The following is a 23,688-nucleotide window of genomic DNA, read 5'->3' as shown; positions in this document are numbered from 1 at the left end:
AACATAACTTTCTCTTCCCTATCTTCCTTTTGTCTTCATTTATTTATAGGCATATTTTTACTTTCTCAGAAATGCTTTTAGAATAAATATCTGCATTTCTCAACATGAAGTTTAAGACCTGCATTTCAGAAGCTGCAACATATGCTAGGAGAAGAAGCTGGCTTAAATATCAAATAATTTTTTTAAATTAAAAGCTTCCCTCCTACTTATCCTCAGATTAAACATAAAGAAAAATCTTAACGAGGAAAATATACAGAGATGCATAGGGGATAGATAATATCAAGGAATATGAGTATTCATCATCAGAAAACAGGTGAAAGGAAACTTATTGAAATACATGGGTCAACTGCTTACTTCTTGCTAGGAACATATTGGCTATTCTAAGATCAAATGTGAAAAGAAGTGTACTCTCACGGGTTGGTTTGAGTCATCTGGAGAATCACTGATGTGCCCTTAGCACACCGGTGAATTATAATTCCAGCTGGTTATATAAATAAAAAGGGAGTTGGAGAACAAGGGTGGAAGATAAAGAGACAGGGAAATGCTCACCTCCATTTAGTTATATAAGAAGGATATTTGAGCATTTGGTTCTAGTCTGCAGTCGTGTGAAGGATTGGAAAAGGAATGAAGAGGTTTTGGCATGCGGATCATTCTACCACATTAGCTTAACTCTAAATTTAATACGAAATGATTGTTGCTGAGATATGACACTCATTAATACAGTCTGCAGGATGAAATTGGTAAAATTGTGAGAGGAATTTTTAGGGCAAATCTAGTGAACTTGGATAGAAGGCAGGGAAAGAGAGCAGAGTACTGGGCCCCTTCCTTCTAAACTGTTGATTTTTTTTCAAAGCCACACATGCAATAACAGCAGGGCACTTTCTGAAATGAACAAAAAGGCAACTTTGTATGACAGATTAGGTTACCCCTGGATGAGCAATGTAATTCTATGCTAAAAACGAATAAAATTCATGATGCTAAATCAGATTTTTTACAGCAGTGTTTTGTTTCTCAAATAGGCCTTCATGTTACCAATCGCCATGTTCCTGCAGGTGGGATAATATTTTCAAAACACTCGCTGTAAGAAAAAATACAAAATAAAAAAATATGAAAGTGAGGCTGTAACTTTGACAAGAATCACCTTGACAAGAACCTGGGTCTGACCATGCATGACCCTCCCTGGCTTCATCTTTTAAAGCAGATTCGCTGTTCAGATATCTCAGTGGGACAGAGCCTCTAACATAAAGAATAACTGTTACACTACCTTATTAATCATACATCCAATGATTTATCATGATAATTATGGTCATTGTAAATCCTTTGCTTTTGGGAGGAAATGAGAAAAGAAGAAAAATGAACAGGACTACAAAACTAGCAGAATTTAGTGCAGTCCTGGAGTCATATAAACATTTGTTAACTATGGTTAGTGGGGAGAACAAAATCTATTATAACTTTGTAACAGAAATAATTTGTATTAATTGAATCTACATAGTAAGCAACTGGATTAAGTACTTTGCATATCTTATTGCCTTTACTAAAGGTAGATAATGTTATATAGGCTTTACGCATGAATTAACAGGTTCAGAGAAGCAACCAAGCCTAGAGATATTGGTCAAATTATATAAGCAAGTATTTACAATAAACAATTATATTAATTACACTTCAGCATGATTATAAAATCAAAGATAAAATTCTGAGGTCTAGCAAAACTAATGCTTTATTAATATAGTATTTTACAGTTTCTGAAACAGTTTTTAAAAACTGATTTATATTAAAATATTTCATAATTACTGGAACATTTTTACAAACCTTAGATCATTTGATAATATCCTAGTGAGATGATGGGCAGAGCCATTATTTTCTCTGCTCTACAGATGAAGTAACTGGAACTCAGAGACATCAGGTGATTTTTCTGTGGTTCCAAAACTTGCAAACTGAGATTTGGATGCAAGCCTTAGGTTCTCAGTCTCACATGCCTTCCAGTTTTTCTGGTGTCCTGGATAGTACAGTAATCTAGTAGTGGCTACTAGTACAGATTCACTTGAAGATTTAAGTTTTACTATGAATTCCTTCAAATAGTATGAAGGTTTTAGAGTGTACAGGGCCCGTTCAGTATGTTTATGTTTTCTAAGGCTTAACCAATCCATTTTTCTTCAAAGCCTAAATTTCAGCCTACATAATAAGTTATAGTAACCAAAATTATTAATAATTATAACTAATTGCTGACATCTAGAAAGTGTCACCTGAAAGGCATGAGTGCTTTATCTCCAACAAACATAGAGTCATTCAAGGGCAAACTACCAATGACTCTGGTATTTTTGAATGCCCTCAGAAGAGTTCAGGGCATCCTTATTCTGAAGGATGTTTCTCCGACATAAGTAAATGGCTAACTCAACAAGAGGGTATATTCTACTTTAGCTGGTAAAATGCAACTGCTTAGAATATTGTAGGCACTCAGCAGTACCTGGATTTTGACAGCATTAATGAATAGATGTTAAAGCATCCTGATCCATTGAAATCACTTCCTGTAACGTTCTTAGAGGTTTTTATTTTCTGATGAAGAAATTTGCTACAGTTTAAATCTGATCAGAAGTCAGTACATTAATGAAGCTGTGTGTATGCCTATGTACAGAGTAAGTTAAGTAAATGGAAGATGTCAATCATTCATATTTTTGTGAGAATATTGGTTACATGTAAAATTGTGGGAGGCAGAAGTTGAAAATGAACTATCAAAATATATGACAACCTAAATAATGTGAGAAAAATTATCTAGAAATTCCTTTACTTAAAATAGGATAATAAAGAAGCAACACACACAAAAAAAGCTGGGCATGGTGGTGCACGCCTGTAATCCCAGCTACTCGGGAGGCTGAGGCAGGAGAATCGCTTGAACCTGGGAGGTGGAGGTTTCAGTGAGCCGAGATTGCACCACTGTACTCCAGCCTAGGCAGCAGAGCAAGACTCCATCTCAAAAAAAAAAAAAGAAAAAAAAAGAAAAAGAAAAAAGAAACATTCACTGATGTGAAAATACACAAAACGAGGTCACAACGTTGTTGTTGTTGTTTTTCTCCAGCCCAGTACTTTTATGAGACAGACACATTCTGCTGATAACGTTGACTAACACATGTGAAGGGGATTGGGGAGGAGAGGGTAATGGGAGATGTGCTTGAGCAGGTCGCTCAGGTAATCCTGATGGGCTTCTCTTCCCTGACTCCTCCCATTGAGAATTACTTGTCTATATTTCACTGTACTCAAAAGTATAGATGCACTAATGGAAAATTTTGCCGGTGATAACCTGTTGTAATTTTATAACAAATAAAGATGTTAGTTAATTGACATCCGCCTGAAATACTTGAATATGATATGTGCATAAATTACAGTCGCGTCTTTATTAGTTGGAAATGATGTAAATAACATACAGGATTAAAGCCTACCTGGAACTGAATCCCAATTTTGAGGAAGTAACAGAACTTCCTTGGTTCTCGGTGTCTAGAACAATGGGGATAGTTCCACATCTCATATGATTCTTAAGGACATTCAGTGAGGAAATAGAAGAAGAGTTCCTGTTATTATATCTGGCAGATAGTACTTGCTCTTTTCCTCATCTCGGTCAGTCATCCATAGTTAAACTTGAGTAACTCTTATTGAGCAGGCTGTTTTATTTGTTATATTTCTGCAGTTGGTTTTCCTTTTAAAATCTGGACTGGAGCTGTGGATTCCTGAACAGAGCTCGACCACAGCTCTAGTGTGGTACTCTGATAGGAGCAAGAGCCTTTTGGGAACAATACATTCACTGAAGGTGGACACAGATGGTCACAGGTGAACATTTGGAGGGCAAGGTCAGAGAGGCCAATGCTTCCAGAGCAAAGCTAGGGGCCTATCCTGTGCTCTCTTACTGCCATCTCTTCCACATTTTTCTAATCTTCACCTTTATTATCTTTTTCTTTTCACATATTCTGACAAAAATGCTCTCAATCCATGATAATTTTCTTGGCTTTTTTTTTTTTTTTTTTTGCATATGAGAAACATGCTGCCATGCTGACCATTTTGGTGCTAATCATCGACTGCTGCTCACCCACTTGAGATATGGTTAAATACTTACAATGGACTGAATTAGCCCTTTCAGTTTATTGTTGGGGAAGAACAGATAATTTCATTCCTTTGCTATCTCAGTCATTTACTAGCAGGAAATATATGTTAAGGTCAACTTTTCAGAATTTTGTTCAAAATGATTACTTTGAGTCAAATACTACTTTTTCAGTGGAACTGCTTCTTGGTTTTTCACTGGAACCCACATCTACTCTTCCATCTTCAAATAACAGGACAATGGAAATCTGTTCCTGTTGCATTCTTCACCCTCAGTATTCATCTGTTGAGCTGGGTCATCCAATTTTCTATTCTTCCCTTCCCCAAAAGAAGTGGCATAATCCAGTGTATGTCTAACTTAACACACAAAGACAGAGAAAAATGGGTTCTAGTTTATTCCTTGGTTGTTGGGAGGTGGAGGAGTTTGACTTGCTCTATGACTCACTTTTCTCATCTGTGTAATGGGGATAGTCATTCTAACATAACTTCCTCCATTTCAACGTCCTGCCTGGACACTTTTGTTGGAGGCTGAATGCCACAGACATTCTCACTGAGATGCCACAGCTCTGGAGACTTCTCATAGATGTTGTTTGGAACACTCCAGGCTTGGAGATGGGCGTTTAGACACTGCCTGTAGTACTGCTTAGCGACAGCTCTACAGACATAAAGAGATTGCAGTGACTGTTCCCTCCTGGCTCCATCATTCAACAAGAGCTCCACAGGTAATCTGATGACCGTGATTGTAGCAATAAGGCTCTATGGCTTACAGTCTTGGCTCTGGAGCACTTTAAAAGATAGAATCGGAATTTAGTTGTTTGGGCTCAAATAAAATATGACTTTCCAGAGTACTGAAAATAAAAGAAAATGTTTATTTCTAGTATTTTTATTGTAAAGTGGGAAAAACTGTCTCAAGATAGTTGTAGGTGCTGAAGTGATCAAGGAAGTCACTAGTTATAAGAAGATTATAAAAAACTAAACCTATGATAGCCAACCTTTGATTCTCTGTATCTCAAAGTGACCTCTCTCTCAGGACATTAATTTGAATCTCACTCTGGTGTGATGGAAAAAGAAATTCTCATTTTCATTTTGCTTTGTAAGGAATTTCTTTACCCTTTCCTATGCTTATCAGCATATCGTTTTCAAAATCAGCTTAGCAGACCGACTGTGACCTTTCCAATTGAAATGAAACATCTTCCTTTTTATCAACCGAAGGTTGTGGCTTTTGGCATGAAATTACCCAGATGGATTTATTAATTTTAGCCTCTTAACACAGACTCACTCAGACTCACCTAACTGATGAGTTTCCAGATAATAAAGAAAAAGACTATTTTAGAGTGAAAATAACAACTCAGAGTCTGAACTGAATTTGCCTGGAGAATTTTCATTGGTTCATACCGGATGACTCACTTTACAGTAAATTACAAGTCTGTGGCCAGAAAATTTGTGAGTCTGAGTCAGATAGACAAGAACCTTAATAAAACAGGAGCCAGTGGCCCTGGCATTCCGCTCAGCAGTGACATGAAAACACAGGCACTAATAAACTGCTTTGTGAATTGTCTTTCTGGGAATATCTGTATGTTGCAGAAGGCTCGTTCTTCCTGCAGAAGCCTCTATGCTCTCCTGTGAGAGGGCTGGGAAGCAGGACTTGCTGTGCTCTTGTTCTTTAATCACTTGTGAGGCAACACGGGGTAATATTATTGTATCATCTTGCCAGCTGACAAGAAGAGATTAAAAATTATTTCAACAGCAATACATTAAAACTCCAAAGTAGTCCAGGGCACTGCGGTGACCTCCAACGAACCCTTGCTATATGACTCAGAAGCAAGATGCAGCCAAGTTGGGGCCAAGATGGATTTTGAGAAAAGGCAAATTCTGACTTTTCTGCCTCATTGGATTCAGCATCTCCTGCTTACCCAGAGCTGTCTGACACAGCACGAGAAACTAGCGGAGTCTCATAAAGTGTGTTACTAAAAAAGCTTAGAGGACATTTATTTTAAATGAGAAGAATTACTGCTCATGGTGGTTTAAAATCCTGATGGTCACTGTGGGTCTCCTCTGAATACCAAATCTCCTTGTTGAGCACTTGCTGTGTGCTTCTCGACAAAAATGGAAACCCGAGTCAAAAGGATAGCCTTGAAGTCTCTTTCCTCCTTTGTCCCCTCCACGTGGCAGAGCGTATTTTTGTAGTTTGAGATCAAGTCTGCCAACTTGCATTAGCATATCATCCGCCTGGTTACCAAGAAAATGTGCCTGAAGAAGAAAAACAGGAGCGTGTTCACGGTCATTAGGCTCACATCATGAGCATGAATCAGCAGTTTGGAATTTGCAAGGCTGGGGCTGAAGTAGGCTGGGGAGCCAGTAGAGTCAGCAGAGTGGGCAGGAAAACTCCAGGCTGCCTGACTGCCCCTTGCCTCCTCCTCAAGTGCAGAGCAGCCACCCCTGGTTAAGGAAAAGGCTGAGAGACCCATGATGCAAGGATGTCCTAATTCCTGCATGTCTGTGTTTTCCTGACTTCTTTAACAAATGTTGACCAACTGTAAAGGCAAAAAAAAATACCTTTGATAGTAGTTATATATGAATCTTTGTATTTGAAAGACACAGAAATTAATGCAAAAATTAATTTACTCTGATTTGCTTTGGACATTTTCTATCATTGGTGTTTGAAAGCAATACTAGTATGCAGATACTAGTACGGCTGATTTATGCCATGCACAATAAATATACAAGAGATGAAAGATAATTTTAAACTCCTGTAATGCTAGCAGTAATGTAGATAATTGACAATCTGTCTTTTCGCTCCTACGCCTCCTGTGCATAAAACAATGCCCACCTTGCAATAAACACTCAGGAAATGATTAATAAATGAAGTCTGTCTTTTGTCTTCCCTACATCCTTGTGTGACAACATCTCTTTGTGTGTTTGTTCCACAAAGTGTCTAAATGAAGTCATAGCTACATTTTTAAAGCACCGTACCTTTTCATTATCTTACTGAGCTCTCACAAAACACCCTTTAAATCTTCATTTATCCGTTGAGAAAACTAAGGCACAGGCAGGTCAAGTGACTTACCCAGAGTGAGGGGAGTTACTTGACAGTAGAGGCAGGACTTTAACCCAGATCTCCTGGCTTTTCAGGGCTTTCATGCTCTCCCACAATGAACGAGGCTATCAGTCAAAAACTCTCTCCTCGTTATTGTGACTTTGGGTGAAGACTTTGGGCTACAGTGTTGCATCTCGAAGGAAGTCTGTGATCGAGGCAATTGATCATTTGACCCTATTATCAGTCATGAACGCTGCAGAAAGCTTCGTTTTATCAGACTGCTTTTAAAGAAGCAGAAGGTTTAGAGCAGTTGCCTTCAGAAGCAGCACTTCCAGGAGACAGGGAGGGCTGGAGCAGAGACAGGGTGGTGTTCAGGATTGGGCACCAGGAACGTGTAGATGCAGAACCCCTGGGTGTTCACAAGAAGGGCAGCTAGGAAAGGACATGGGCAACGCTTGGGCCAGACCACACTTCCTTCTCTGTTCTGCCTGTGTCATCTTCTCTTCCTAATCTGTGTGGGTTGCCATCATTCCATGGCTCTCCTGGGTGATTCTCTAGGGCCCATGACTTAATGCTGATGGGATTAATTTTAATGGCTCTACACAAAGTCAGAATGCTCTTTTAATAATATACTATTGATTTTCTCCATGCATTGGGTGTAAGCTTATTTCTGCATGGGGTTCTGTGGAGCAATAAGAGTTTACTTTTATATTCAAATCTGGCAGCCATATGTCAGGTCTCCTCTCAGGATGAGCACAGACCGCTGAGGTGCACCACTATGAATCTGTATAATGAAAACTGCCTTTGCTACTTTCCTTTTTCATTTTAGAAGAAGGAAATATATTTTGTATACATCAATGAAATTATTAGAATACCCTCTGATACAGAGCTCAGCTCTCTTAGGAAACCAGACCTCTTATGGGTGAAGAGAGAAATAAAATATTAGGAAGCTAAATCATATGTATCTTTATCTTGGCTCTTAGCAGCAAGGCAACTTTATAAAATGTGATTATGAATTATTGAAAATTTTCTTAAAGACAGAAAACTATAAATAAAAGTCATCCAAAGGAAAAACATTGCCGTGATTTATGTGCATTCTTTAAATGATTCATCAAGAGGAAATTAGAAATATTTGTTTATATGCTTGTTTATGGGATGTTTCTGTCAAAAAGAATTTAATAGGAAATCTGTCTTTACTCAAGTCCAAATTGAAATTTCAGAAATTGGCTACCCCAATGCAGAATTCATCATCATAAATGTTAAGGATTTGGGGACTACCTATGAAGGCACCCTGTTATCGAAACTTGTGAGCACGTATGTGTGGCTGGGCGTGCCGGCTGTGGCAGCAACATGATGTCAGGTTGTGTCCTTGCTCTTCTCATCCTTTAGAGCTCTTCTCCCTCAGGATACTCCAGCTAAGAAAGTATGGACGCTTCCCGTAGTTTAGAATGCACTTCAGATGGATTGCAAGCTAGAACAAGGTCTATCTGGATGTGAAGTCATGCGACATGAACTAATGGCTAGATTTCTACTGAGGAAGCTTGGGGTCCTTGTCTATAAGGTAAAACTATCAATATTATCAACCTCTTATGATTAGTGAGGATAGAATGGCATCATGACTGTGAACATCTTTTATGAAGTAGAATGCTGGGCCGAGGTCAGTGTCTTTTCCATCTAGAGGATGCAGAGATCCTCCTGGCTTGGCGGACTACTCTGCTCTGACGGAAGTACCAATCTGGTCCAAACATGAAAGAATTCCCAACATCAGGATTGATTGAAACATGTTCAGTGGGTATGTGTGATCTTCACATATATATCTATTGGAAGTATAGCAAAAATTCTTCCACTTGTGTGGTGGTGAATGTAAAATTTGTGTAGCGGTGCATGTAAAATCAGAATGTAAAATCAGAAAATCAGAACCTGGGCTGCTCTCCGCTGTCCTCCACAAATTAGCTCTGTAAACTTGGGTAAGTCACTATACCTTTAGGCCTTATTTTTATTATTTGTGAAACATAGAATTTGGATTAGGACACATGACAAGTGTTGAAACTATGATACTAAAAGAAATATAATGAGTAGATCTTTTAAAATGGTAGCTCCTTTAATATCATTCAAGCCTTGATAAGAACCAGGGGAAAATAGTTCAACTCAGCTTCAACTTTTCAAAAATAATGATTTCCACATAAGAAAGATGACCCTCTAGGGGAGAGGGAAAAGCAGACAAGGACATGGCACCTGGCAGGGAGGACACACATTTTGTCTGAAAAGACACATGTTTTTATTCACACAGGACTCTACACCTGTGAGGAACTTACTGTGGTGAAGGTAACGTGCTCTATCCCTGAGAATCAACTTAAAAAAAGGATCCCTGAGAATCCTTGAAAAGGAACAGAACCCCCAATCAGGAAACACTGCATAGAATTTAAACATTAGAAATGAAAGTGTGGGCCCGGCGCGGTGGCTCACGCTTGTAATCCCAGCACTTTGGGAGGCCGAGACGGGCGGATCACGAGGTCAGGAGATCGAGACCACGGTGAAACCCCATCTCTAGTAAAAATACCAAAAAAAATTAGCCGGGCGTCCCAGCTACTCGGAGAGGCTGAGGCAGGAGAATGGCGTGAACCCGGGAGGCGGAGCTTGCAGTGAGCCGAGATCGCGCCACTGCACTCCAGCCTGGGCAACAGAGCAAGACTCCGTCTCAAAAAAAAAAAAAAAAAAAAAAAAAAAAAAAAAAAAAAAAGAAAAGAAAAGAAATGAAAGTGTGTGCTAAGAATGAAGCAACAATAATGATATGGGCCTTTTTTCTTACCATTCTGTTGCCTGAATTCAACATCTTCCTTTGGAAGTGATTCTTGTCTCCTGTAGCTGAACAGGTGTCTAGAATCAGGGATGGGAAGCAGTAGGCAGAGGTGTGTGGACACACATTGACATGGAGGTGCAGGAGCAGCAGTTATTAACAAACACTCCAGTCACAAGACAGGCTTGGAGACAAAGCCTTTGAGACAAAGACTTAAAGGCTAAAGGAGCTCTGGTGGTATTCATCTTGTACAGGGAAGCAGCTGTCCACACAGAACTCCATACCCATTTTGCCTTCACTCCTTGCATAATGGGAAAATATACAGTATTTTATTCGGAGCTGGTGAAATTTTTCCCTTTTGTTTTGGCTTTTCAGTGGAGGGAGGAATAGTAGAGGGCAGGAAAGAAAATGCAGTAACTCATTTAGGAAGAAGGTATATGTGCTAGAAATAGTCTTTGTGGAAAGAATATCATATTTAAAGCAAGAGGGTAAATTTTGTTGCAAGGGAAATGAGGAACAAATCGATACAGGTAAAATAGTTGCCAAATCATAGGAAAGAGTATAAACAAACATTTTTCAGACTTGTCAAAACAACTCATTATTGTACTGTCTGTGCCAAGGCCTTCAGAATCAGTACATTTATTTATGTTTGCTCCTCAGACCACTATAACTATTTGTTTTCTCTCCCAGCAGACAGGCATTGCTGACTTGATATTCTGGATTTTGTATCGGCCATCACACTTGGCCACTTAAATGCTTTACTTGGACCATGGCCCTGGCACACCTTTATCTCCAAGTTCATACTAAAAACCTTTATTATAGTGGTTTAATGGGCATTTAGTAGATTTAAACCAGCCTGAGAAATAACCACTTAACAACTTGCTTCTATTGGATGGCTTCAGAATCTATTCACTTGTGCCTCCAATAGTTGTGTGTGTTGCCCAAGCACGTCCGGAGAGGTGAACTGACAGCCAACCACTTCTTTCACATGATCACCCCGTGATATGACACAAAATATCACCACGACTTGGAAATCCCATCTTTTGACTTTCTATCTCTGGTTATTCCATGAAAGGAAAATGTTTAACAATATCTTCAGAATGTAGAACCTTAGAGCTCTGTTTCCTGAGTAGCTTAATTAAGCACAAGTAATTTCAGCCTATGCACAGGAGGACATGAGTAGTAACTGGTTACCATTTGATGGTAGGATGCATAGTTTAGCTCCCTCAGGACAATCCAATGACTATATGAGACACTAAATAAATCATCAAGGCCCGCCTTTGATTTTACAGTTGGAGGAACTATGGTTAGAGTGGTTGCTGCTTGTTCAAGGTCAAACATTAACTATGCAGAGGCAGAATTAAAGCTGATGTCTACTGACTCTGAGGACTGTGATCTTTCTTCCTCACAGTGCTGTCTGCTACAAATAAGTATTTCTAAAATACAACGGTACATAATGTGCAGATTATAAGTGGGCATCCTTTCCTCTAAGTAACTGACTTTTCGATTTGTTCTGTTCAAACTTGGTTAAAACATTTATTTTTCTAGCATTGACTTTGAGATTCTTCCAAATACTTGGAGACACCATGCACAAAGACACAGCGTGCAGTGCACTTAATGTCAAATGCACTTGCTGCCAGAATGATCAAGAGTAAAAAGAGAATTGCACACAAAGGCTGACATAGGAACCAGTCTCCAACTTGCTGTACTTCAGAAATACACTGCAGATAACTGGATGATATTCCTCTATACAAGTGTAAATGGGTAAGGTACTTCATCATCAGGCTGCCTTGTGATTTAGCAAGTCTGCATCCAAAGATATCTCTAAATGCACAAAAATGACTCAGGCTTCGTAAACCAGAGAGAATGACAGGACAGCAAGCGATCAGTCAATATCTCAGAGAGTTGGTGCCAAGGGGATGGAAGTAAAAATTGAGAGGAGCAATCTATAGCCAGGTCTGGATGTAGAAGAACATTGGTAAGGAAATAAACACTAAAATTTCAACGTGCACACTTCCACGAAGAAACCATCTTGACAGAAATGGTGTCATAAAGGGTAAATGAGAAAAGCCCCTTCTCTCTATTTGTTCTTGGTGTTACTGCATTTTTATTATAGATTGTCCCTAGGGACCTGAACTATGTATCCTAACATCAAATGGTAACCAGTTACTACTCACGTCCTCTTGTGCATAGACTGAAATTACTTGTGCTTAATTGAACTATTCTGTAGGAAATGGAATCCTCCAAATATCCTCAGCTTCCTAAAAGAGATTGCTATAAAAAAATCATAAAGTTAGTGCTCAGAATCTCAAATTTGATAAAGAGGTTTGTAGTTTTATGCTATTCATATGACACATTTTATTTTCCCTTATGTATTAGGCTTCTAGTATCTGGGGTCTAAGACCCTCCAAGAAAATACTACCTGAATTTTTTCTTTCTGTTACCAGACTATTTCCCATAGGCCTTAGATATATAGCTGACTGAAGTTGCTTTTAAAAATAATATACAGACAACGCTCTATTTGTGATGTTAGTATGATTGGCTTTTAGCTATATTTCAAAGATGACCATTGAGTAATATTTTCCCCAGGGAGCCCCAGCAGTGAAATACCCCAAGACTATTGATGTTTTTTGCAACCTGATCCAGATACCTGGTTACCCTTCAAATGACTGGGCAATTGTTCTCTGATTGCCTGTTTACACCTAATATACTCAGGATATACCTCTTTGGCCCCAAAAGAAAGGAAGTCCAGTGTCTGTAATTCCATTGCAGCTGAAGACAACAGAGTTCACATCCAACGACTGGCTACAGCTCTTAGCACTACTGAGTTCCGACAAAAGTGTTGTCCCTTCTCCAGCCAGATAAAAATGGACTTTGCTTTCTCAAAGACTCATGAGTGTTCCAAAAATTCTACTCTCCCTTCTCAAATATAAACATCAGAATCTTCCTTGGAGAGGTGAGAGACTCGAACACTTCACTCTCTTCTTTGGTTAAGGATTCTTCCCTTTCAGGAGGCTGAGGATTGGCTATAATATTTGCTTGTGTTTCATCCATTCTCTTTGAGTCTGAGTCTCTGTGTGGAGGTCTAGTTGTCTAGGGGCAAAAAGAACCCATTCTAGCTCCAATCATTGAACTAGAACATTAGTCCTTATATAAACAACTATATTAGGGAATATTACTGGTTTCTACAGGGAAAATAGATTTTCTGCTAGAATAGAAATGTGAATACTTCCTCTACTTTAAAGTACCAAAAATGTTCTATTTCACCTTTCACAATGCGAAAGCCACCTCTGTATCACTCAAAAGTATGTGTTGATTGGCCAGGCATGGTGGCTCACGCCTGTAATCCCAGCACTTTGGGAGGTTGAGGTGGGTGGATCATGAAGTCAGGAGATAGAGGCCATCCTGGCTAACATGATGAAACCTCATCTCTACTAAAAATACAAAAAATTAGCTGGGTGTGGTGGCACACGCCTGTAGTCTCAGCTACTCAGGAGGCTGAGGCAGGAGAATCACTTGAACCTGGGAGGTTGAAGTTGCAGTGAGCTGAGATTGTGCCACTGCACTCCAGCCTGGGTGACAGAGCAAGATTCTATTTCAAAAGAAAAACAAAGTATTTGTTGATAAATAAAAGTTAAACTTTAAAAAATATATTGTTTTCCCATCACTTTTATTGTCTGATTGAGGACAATTACCTCATATATGTCTCATTCAGTTCATCTTTCAACATGGGATTCTAACTATAGAAGTTGTCATGAAACCAACCAAAGTTATCAACAGAGCCCTGGCTTTAGAAGATACTGCCGTGGGTTAACAAAGAGGAGAAAAATAACCTGTGTTTAAGTGTTTAATTCTGCTTTCATAATGTATTTATTTCAAAGATTTTTAAGTGAAATATGGGACTTTGTAAAATAAGTTTTTAAAAATATCCTTAATTGTTCATGGCCAGAGGAGATGAAATTGCCAGAATAAGGATGACATGGAACACCCAGGGGTAGACTAGGAGGAATGTAAATGTGAAGATACCAAGAGATGGCATCCTTGTATCTCCATCAGTGCCTGTCATCACCAAGCTACCTTAAATGATAACATAATCTAAGGAAAATGAGTGGGCTTAGTATGCAAATGCAACTGTAAGACAATCCCCAGCTTTTCTTCCAGCATATTGTAGTCCCTGAGCTCATAGGGTAATAGAAATTCTGGAAGCTAGCATCTTCTAATCCAATAAAGCTCAATAGTAATAACAAAAACCTCTAAAGAAGTCCTGTCTCAAGCTCAAAATAACTTGTAACCTCCTCATCTCTTTCTCTGTATTGTTACTGAGTAGCAATCTTGAATTCAAGCAATTAAAAAGTGGAAAATATTTGTAATATTCATATATCAATAACACTGGCTAAACACACACACACACACACATATATATATATATAATGCACTTATATTAAGTGCATAATTTAGCACTTACTATAGGCCAAATTCTTAATTTTGTGCATTACCTCACTTGTTTCTCACAAGCACTGTGTGAAGAAGATACAATTCTTTTACCCATGTTAGTAGTTGAGAAAACAATCTCAGAGAGCAGAAATGACTTGCTGCAAGTTATACCATAAGTGACAGCTGAGAGGTTAGCACAGTCTCTCTGACAGGAACACCCTAGTTTATAACCATCATGCAACACTGCCAAAACAGTAAGGAGGTATTTGAGTTTTCAGAGTCTGCACACATGTGCAGTTGATGGCTGTTGGGAAAATAAATATGAAAATAGCTTGGCTTATGCAGGACAGAAAAATGTTTATTCTATTTCCTAGGATGTAGGCTGGTGGCAGAAAGTAGACCCTGGAGAACAGGAGCACTTGGTTTCAAATAAAATACCTGCATTAAATATTCAGCTTTCCTGCAGCTTTATGTGAGTACAGTACCAGAGGAATGGGCAAACTGGCAATGGCTCAGGCTTGGTATAAACAAATCTCTGCACTGGCCCCATTGAAGGCCTGATACTTTATCAACTAGTGAGACCCAGAAGGGGTACCAGGAACACACAATTTCCCCAGGGCCACTGCTGCAGCCTCCCTGGTTAGATCGTGGTGCCAATCAGGCCTCCAGGTTGATAGGAATTGAAGTGGATTAGTTTCACAAAGCTACTTCTCTTTAGCCCCAGTCAAATGCAGCTGTCCAGGTAACCTAATGCCAGTAATGGTCAGATAGGCATCTTTGTGGTTGCTTGGATAATAGGTATGTTTATTTCCTCTGTGATGTCTGGGCAAGTGCCAAGTTTCAGGCCTCTGGCTAAGGAAGCAGAGGGAGTCAACGGGAAATTACCAGAGGACTGGCTGTAGCTGAACATTTTTGCCAGCAGCTATTTGATCATTCCAAACATAAAGAGGACAAGGAAGAGCCAAATTCATTTTGCAACTGGAGTCCTCTGGGTGTTCAGTCTCTTTGTAATATACTGTTAATGTGATTAAAATGGAGGCATTTAGACTTAAATGGTTGTTGGAATAAATTAGGGACATCAAAATTGGCAGAGTTTAGGTTTTGAAGAACTCCATTCTGTCAGCTCTCCATGAAAGTTAATCACTCCAATATTAAGCTATTTTTTTTCACGATGTGAAATTTGGCAGTGAACAAAATCAACAGGGTCACAGCTTCAAAGAGGAATCCACTACATTTTGGCAGAGAAATGTGCCTAAGAATGCCTCTTTTAAAGGACCTAAGAGGAAGCATCTATTAATCAGAGGGGGTAGAAGAGGTGTGTGTGTGCATACAATGTAATTACATGTACACAGTATCTGAGAGCCAGTCGGTGAAACCGATTTTTTAATGCAATCTGCTGTCTTTTCAGCAGAAAAGACACTTTTCCATTCGTCTTCAAAAATAAAAAGAAGCAAAAATTCAAATAGCAAAAACACCTCTAAATGTACATGTGACACAGACATACGCATACATATATATAAACACATATACACAGATAGGTACCATGTGAAGAATAAGACGGTGAGAGATGTGTATATATTTATATGCACGCATGCACATGTGCACACTGACATTTTGGTTGCCTGGGTAGCAAGCAGAAACAGAAAGCTTCTCAGAGTAGAGCTAGCCACTTCTTGAAGATCTTGAAGATCTGACATGTCTCAGGCAGTCGTGGGTAGCTCAGAGCAAAATCTTTGAAGAAAGCAAATTTGAATGTTTCTTTATGATTGTATTTATACCTCAGACTTTTTTTTTTTTAATACTCAGACTCCTTAAGTGTATGGGGAAAGGGCTGCAAAATAGAAGGTTGGCTTTTTGGCCTGTGAATTAATGACAGTTTCTGGATCAGCTATTTCCCAGAGAACAAATCTCTTATTTCCCTCAACACACACACACACACACACACACACACACGGATACAGAATATACACATGCACTCAACATTATGAGTTCTTCTGTATATGTGTGTCTAACACATTGTTAATGGTTTTCATTTTCAGTGTTTTAAAGATTTCCCTGAAGGTTATCCAAATAGTAGCTTTGCAAAAAAATACGTAAAAGGCCACGTTCAAATTGTCTTTTGAATGATGCCCTTGCTAGTCATGAAAATAAGCTCCTTCTCATATGCCCGGGGCAGTATTAAAAAAGAACCCGGCACTAGCCGTAATGAAAATGTAGTCTGGGGACTAGGAGAAATGGAATATACTGTGCCCTTTCTCTGAGGTCATGACTCCATCCTCAAGAAGGCTATAGCAAACAATGTTTAGGGGTAGAAAGTGTCACATGTAAAATATCCACTGGGAAGAGAACTTTGGCTTACAATACTCCTGCATATGCTAGAGAAGAAAACAAAGGTTTATTTCCTGTGGTATATCAATCTTGGGCTTTTTATGTGATCAGGTAAAAGGCAGTGTGGGCTACAGGTCTGGGGACCAGTTCTCTATTTTAGGCATTGATTCTACATAGTTTGTGAACTTGGACAAATCCTGAACCCCTATTCAGAACTTATCTGTAAACTTAGGATGAATATGTCAACCTCCTCCCCATTGTGGCTGAGCAGAACAAAGATGATTCTTAGACGTCACCTGTTTGAAACTAACAAAGTGCTTTATAAATATGAGCTATGGGGATTTACATAGAGGGAAACTAACACAAGCAAGTAGGGAGTGCAGCGCTTCCTTCTGGAGAGGAAGAGACCTCAAGAGAAAGGCACCCCTGCAAAGGTGGGAGGAACTGGCTGCTATTGTCTAATGCATGTTGAATGAGTGAGCCCTCTAAGGGCCTTTATCATCTCCGTCTTCCAAGTGCCCACTTGGTTTGAATGCCTACACGGTCAATTTGAGTTGAATTTCCAGCCTGCTAATGTGTGTTGATGTTGTTGTTGCTGAGAAACTTGCATTTCCCCCATAGATTAGTTGATCTGCCTTTCTATAGAGTCTGAGTTCCTGATCTTTCCCCCACTTTAGTGCTAACGTAATAAAAATAGAATTGCTGCATAATGATCCAAAGCCCTAATTGATTCTCCAGTTACTGTAATTGTGTCTCTGATCTCCAAATCCATACTGAAGTCGGCTACTGGTGGAGCATTCTAACCAGAGCACAAGACTGGAATGCATGGTAGGAGAACCTCAAGAAAAGGAGATCTTGTTTTAATTAAAATTAGACCTTACTAACAAAAGAAGAGAGTTGTTCTCAGGCCTTGGATGCTAATAGGAGCAAGATTCCTCCTGAGGGGAGTGAACCTCAATGTTTTTTAAAAATGTTACCAGCTTTTCAAATAAGTAGGCTGCTCAGTCCCTTAACAACCTAGATAGGTAGGCTTTCTATAAATAGCTCATCCCATTACATTCCTGTTTATTCTCTGTTTATGTGGTTACTGGCTTTATTCTTGCCTATTGTGGGTAGATGCCCAGGCTCCAAGGCAACTTTGTATTTTTGTCTTTTGGCAAAGCAGAGCAAGGGGTGGGAGTGAAGAAGATGAAGATGGCGACTCTCCCCCTACACCTACCAACACAGCAACCTACATACTGTCTGTCTGAATATCGCCAAGGGCTCCAAGCAAATGACAATTTTGTCAAAAATGCAACTGAATGATTAAAAGAATATGAATGATCTCCGTAAATTATAAAGCCTAAGATATACACACCCATGTATATGCATGTGTATGTATGTATGTACATTTATATAGATATACTATGCATACATGTGCATATGTATATGCATATAGGTATATTCATACTCTTAAATATGAGCGCACTGAAACTTTGAATAAAAGGGAAGGAAGACAATGAGTGCCATCTCGTGGAGAGGAGACCTACCAGTAAATTTTGCAAATTGTTTGTACTTCTGACATTTTATTAATGACTAATCAATATTCCTCGGAGTAAATATTCCTGCCTTTCCAGGTTTTTCACCTAAATAACAATAAGTGTCCGCTACATGAACACTGTCTTGTTCCTTTGTGCCAGGACATGCTTTAAGGAATGAACTGCGTTCATGGGAGTGGGTGTTTTGGTGAATCAGAAAATGCATTCATTACTGACCCCAGCTCTGGCAAAAGTCTCAAAAGTTGTTACAATTTATAAGAAATATGACAACAGACTCAAGGACTCACTGTGGTTTAGGGCTGTGACCAGTCGATGCTGTTACAGCTGCCACTCCCGACAATGTTATCCCATCACATTGTTCACACTCTGACTGTCCATGCACAAAAGCTCAGCTGAATCCAAGGCATGTGTTTTTACTTCGACTCAATAAATTGGCATCCCAATCTACTAGCCTATCTACACATATAGTCCTAGAAGCTATAGTAATGCACTATTGGCTCAGTTGCCTGAAGTGCACACATGTACAAATATGCCTGCTCATACTCTGTTATGTGTAGATATGGACAAGAAGGAGAATTTACTTCTTCCTAGTGCAAATATCATCAAGGATAGAGGTTCATATCCCAGGGGGTGGTAGAGTCCATGGGAAAACGGAGTCCTGCTAAATATTACATGAACACAATTCACTAATAGAAGCTCATTACTCAGCACAGGGGTAGGAAGTGTGTTAATAGCTATTACACAAATAGGATTGGAAAAGGTAACAAGGTCTGAGTTTCTGAAATTGAGTAAGAAAGGGCATTGCTAGTACAAGTAGCTTACATGTATCCTTGCATGTATTCATTCACCAAATATTAGGTTGGTGCAAAAGTAATCATGGTTACTTTTAATGGCAAAAACCACAATTACTTTTCATCAACTTAATATTATTGAGTGCTTATATGGTACCCACACTAGGCATAATGCAAGAGATCAAACGGGCAAGAATGGACAAAACTCCCTGCTCTCAAAGGACTTATGTTCTAGTAGGGAAATACAATAAATAAATATACTATTTGTTGTAGGATGACAAGAATTAAGGAGAAAAATAAATAGGTAGTGGAGAGAGGCTCTTGGATAGAGAGAATGTAATTTTAGATAAGGTGGAAAGGGAAGGCCTCACAGAGAAAGGGAAACTGGGGTCAAGATTTGGAGGAGGTAAGAGAGCAAGCTTTGGAAATATCTTGGGCAGAAGCACTTCAGGCAGAAGGATCAGCAAAGCAAAGAGCCCGTGGCAGGCCTATGCCTGGCATGTCAAGAAGCAGCAATCTGTGCACCAGGCACTGGGGCAGGTTCTTCTCCACATTTAATCTCATTATAACCTCTTCACCACAGTGAGGGAGAATCTGATTAAAATCCCATTTTATAAAGAAGAAAATCACTTTAACCAAATATTCACAAGCACATATAACAAGCACACCAGGGGACTGAACAATGTGCCCAGCCTGGTCAGTGGTGAAGTTAGCTTGACCCCTGGCCTTGCCCTGGCCTTGATATTTTTGTACACTAAGTGTAGTAGCTGCGGGGCTGAACAAATAGGTCTCTCAAAAGTTGGAGAATGAGGAGATATAGTGGGCTCAGGAGGAAAGGATGTTATTAGGGGCAGATCTGGACATACCTAGAATTTTTAGAATTTTTTTTTATAAAGAACAGTTTGCCAGACTATGTTCTTTTCATAAGTCCATATATAGAATTTCAGTGTGGAATCTCTTTTGATTTTCCGTATTTTAATAAATTAGGCTTTATAATTTTTCTCCTATTTTCAAAAGCTAAGGAATAGTTATAGTTTCTGAAGTTAATGCATCAACTACTTGAAAATCATTACATTGTGCTAAAGAATCTGATTTCACCTATTGCTATTACACATTTATTCATTCACCAAATATTAGGTTGGTGCACCTCCTCTTAAGGTCTAGAAATCACATTTTGTGCTCTCTGTTTTAAAAACTGATAGATGTTGGCCGGGCATGGTGACTCATACCTGTAATCCCAGCACTTTGGGAGACCAAGGCGGGCAGATCACCTGAGGTCAGTAGTTCAAGACCAGCCTGACCAACATGGTGAAACCCCGTCTCTACTAAAAATACAAAAAATTAGCTGGATGTGGTCAGGGGTGGCGGTGGCGGGGGGCGGGGTGTGGCACCTCTAATCCCAGCTGCTCAGGAGGCTGAGGCAGGAGAATCGCTTGAACCTGGGAGGCAGAGGTTGCAGTGAGCCAAGATTGCACCACTGCACTCCAGCCTGGGCAACAAAGAGCGAGACTCCGTCTCCAAAAAAAAAAAAAAAAAAAAAATGATGTTAAATGTGTCCTGTTTCTCTTGACCTTTTTTTTTTTTTTTTTCGGTTTTCTTATCTCATTGGCTCCCTTCTATCTCTCTCTCTTTTTTTTTTTTTTTGAGATGGAGTTTCGCTCTTGTCACTCAGGCTGGAGTGCAGTGGCATGATCTGGGCTCACTGTAACCTCCACCTCCCAGGTTCAAGTTATTCTCCTGCTTCAGCCTCCTGAGTAGCTGGGATTACAGGTGCCCACTACCATGCCCGGTTAATTTTTGTATTTTTAGTAGAGATGGGGTTTCGCCATGTTGGCCAGGCTGGTCTCGAACTCCTGACCTCAGGTTATCCACCCACCTAGGCCTCCCAAAGTGCTGGGATTACAGGCATGAGCCACCGCACCCGGCCCCTTTTGTCTCTTATAAATGAAACCATCATTAAAGAATCACTACTCATTTAAAGGGCTATTCAGAATTTCAGCATGAAAGATCTGCCATGAGCATAGTTATAGCCAGATGGTTTCTATGGAGAGGTGGTGATCAAAGGGAAGATGTTTGACAGGGGTGGGATGGGGTGGGGGAGGGGCCCATGATGATACAGGGAAAATGACGGGTGACAAGGAAGGGGCAAGGGATGGGGAAGATGAGTTGTCACAGAGCTAGGAGATCCAAAAAGACTATTGTCAGTCCAAGCACCAAGTTGAAGTAGCTTCTTCTCCCTCCCCTCCTAGATGGCACGCCTTCCTGGCCTGCTCCCTGGGATCTGCTTTTCTCAGATTCTTTCCTTTCCACCTTTCTCAAAATGTTCAGATAAGAAATAACACCAGTGATAGCTACCATTATTTCTGTATGTGTGATACTTCAATACTTCCTCTTGTTCGAGCTTATAAAAATCCTACATTCAACACACATGAAAGAGATGCAGAGAGATGAAGACATTTTTCCAAGTTACATACACAACTACGAAATAGCACAGCTGGAAATTAAACCCAAATCTGATAGACACTGAGCCCATCTTTCGTATACACCGTGTGACCACTTCGTGCCTGGGGATGAACTGTCCTAGAACTGTTTGCATTTTAATCATGAGCAACATTCAAAAGGTAATGGAATGGGTTCCAAGGTCAAACTTCCAGACACTGGAGAAGGTGGGAGTAAAACAGTATTGGGTTTTAGGAATCTTCCCAGTGTTTGTCCCTGAGACAAGTCCCTGAGGTAGTGTCTTGTCAGTTCAGCTGGCATTTATGAAGCACGTACATCCACCATGCTTGATGCCTGGCTCTGGAAATAATACCGTTGTTATAAGCGATGCTTCTCTTCTCCTTCGCTTGATAACCTACCCCTCTCTTCTGGAAAGTTCAAGTTGTGGAACAATGTGCCCGGGACCTAGTTCTTTTCTTTTTCATTGAGGATAATTCTCTTCCTACATTAGCAAAATTGTATGACATCAGTTACCAGGAGTTTTTAAATTTTTTCATATCCACACCATCGGCTGTAATTTTTGAATCTAGATTTCATCTGTTTATCCGTTGAAAACAGGAAGCATTTGGGAGATGGCTTGTAGTATGCCTCATATGTAGCTTTTACTAAAATAAAGGACACTGGAGAGAGTCTAAGGTTTATCACCAAATTATACCAGTAGAAGCCTGCAAAGAGTCACCAAAAAAAAATCATATTTTTAATTGGGCAAACTGAGTCTCTTCCATGAATATACATTCAGGTTATTGAAGGCAATTTTCTTGTCCTGCAAGTTTTTAATTATTTTTAATCCTGGTGAGACATGCTGAACTTCCTCATCTGCTCCTTGGGTGAGTGAGGTGATTTTTAGGATCCTCGCCTTTTCTGTCTCTCTCTCCCACAGAGTCGTCTGCTTGGACATCATTTTTCTTATCATGTGGTGTCCAGGGTTAAAGATTTTATCTCAGATAGGGGCTCATGAGGCAGGAGTTCATGGTGCCTCCTTTTATCTGAAACCCACTTTTCTTGCTGTCTTAGATATGGTCCGCTTGTTTATCATTTCTCTCCCAGAACTGGTTTATATTGAGCTCATTCACTCCAGGTATTTCCCTCACAAATTCTTCTAAAGCCAGTTCTCTGTCCTTAAAATCAACTGAATTTAATGTAAAAGACATACATTTAAAAATGTTGAAAAGGAGACTTTTCTATTTATGCCGATAGCATATCATCTTCTTAGTATCAATATATCTTCCTGGCCTTTCTAGATGTTTCTGAATCTTGATAGGAGTGGAGGGAGGTGACAGTGCTGCTGAAACAAAACAAGTCATGTGAAGAGAATGGTTGAAATTAAATGACAAGTCCATGGGGGTCCTTTCTATTGTCCTGTCTGTTTTTGTATGGGCTTGACGTTTTCCAAAATAAAAAGTTAAAAAAAATACCTAAGCATTATCTTCTTGCATATGCTTAGCCTTAGCCATCTCATCTCACAATTTGGCAGAAAATTTACCCAGTGTTTTCCTTAGATCAAAGTACATGATTTCAAAAACATTCCTCTCAGTTAAGTGGTAAATTTATTGGAATTTCTCAAGTTAGAATTAAGCATTAACAAATTAAATGAATAGGAACATTCTGAATTTATCAGGATCTCTCTTAGTTTTGTTTCCAATCTTGGCTGTACCTGTATTACATGTAAAAATATTGCCTTGTGTTTTTAATCCCTGACACAGTATCAAAATTGGCCATTTATATATATTTTGGGACCTTAGTGATTGACAGAGCTGAATCAAAGGTTAGACAGCCGTTGGCATCAATCTGTGAGGGGAACTAAACATCACTGATTAAAGAGACATCAATGGGAATATAACAAGTATAAGAAATCATATTTACCAGAATTCCTCTAGGGAAAAGTGGTTAGAAAAATTAGTTTGATAAGACCCTACAAACAAGAGAAGAGACTTCCCAGACTCGGGCTCAGGTGGCTATGAGGAATGTCCTACCTGATTCTGAGGATGATTGGTCAGGAAAGGGCAGGCATATTTTGCAGAGTGTTAGGCACATTTGAGATCCCAACTAAATTGCTCATAACAGTTCAGCACAGCCAAGAGCAGCTCTTCTTTTCTGCCACACCCTACAGCACATATAACCTCTCTCCTTAATGCACACTGGGAAAATATTTTTAAAACATTAGTTTGAAGAGGCAAC

General features: G+C 39.5%; 2 long non-coding RNA genes across 2 annotated transcripts in view; both read left to right on the top strand.

The window, feature by feature from the left end:
- The window catches only part of LOC115834466, a 275,808-nt gene that overhangs the window by 213,437 nt on the left and 38,683 nt on the right, over positions 1–23,688 (top strand). The window lies entirely within an intron of this gene.
- The window catches only part of LOC105739575, a 140,944-nt gene that overhangs the window by 82,130 nt on the left and 35,126 nt on the right, over positions 1–23,688 (top strand). The window contains exons 4-6 of the long non-coding RNA XR_004029384.1: positions 8,529–8,684; positions 8,802–8,915; positions 14,729–14,826. This is a non-coding gene — a long non-coding RNA (uncharacterized LOC105739575). The remainder of the gene's footprint in view (positions 1–8,528; positions 8,685–8,801; positions 8,916–14,728; positions 14,827–23,688) is intronic.

This window comes from Nomascus leucogenys, chromosome 3 (assembly GCF_006542625.1).
Source record: "Nomascus leucogenys isolate Asia chromosome 3, Asia_NLE_v1, whole genome shotgun sequence".
Taxonomy (NCBI): Eukaryota; Metazoa; Chordata; class Mammalia; order Primates; family Hylobatidae; genus Nomascus; species Nomascus leucogenys.
The sequence above is the reverse complement of the archived record's forward strand: the minus strand, read 5'-3'. Positions and strand labels throughout refer to the sequence as shown.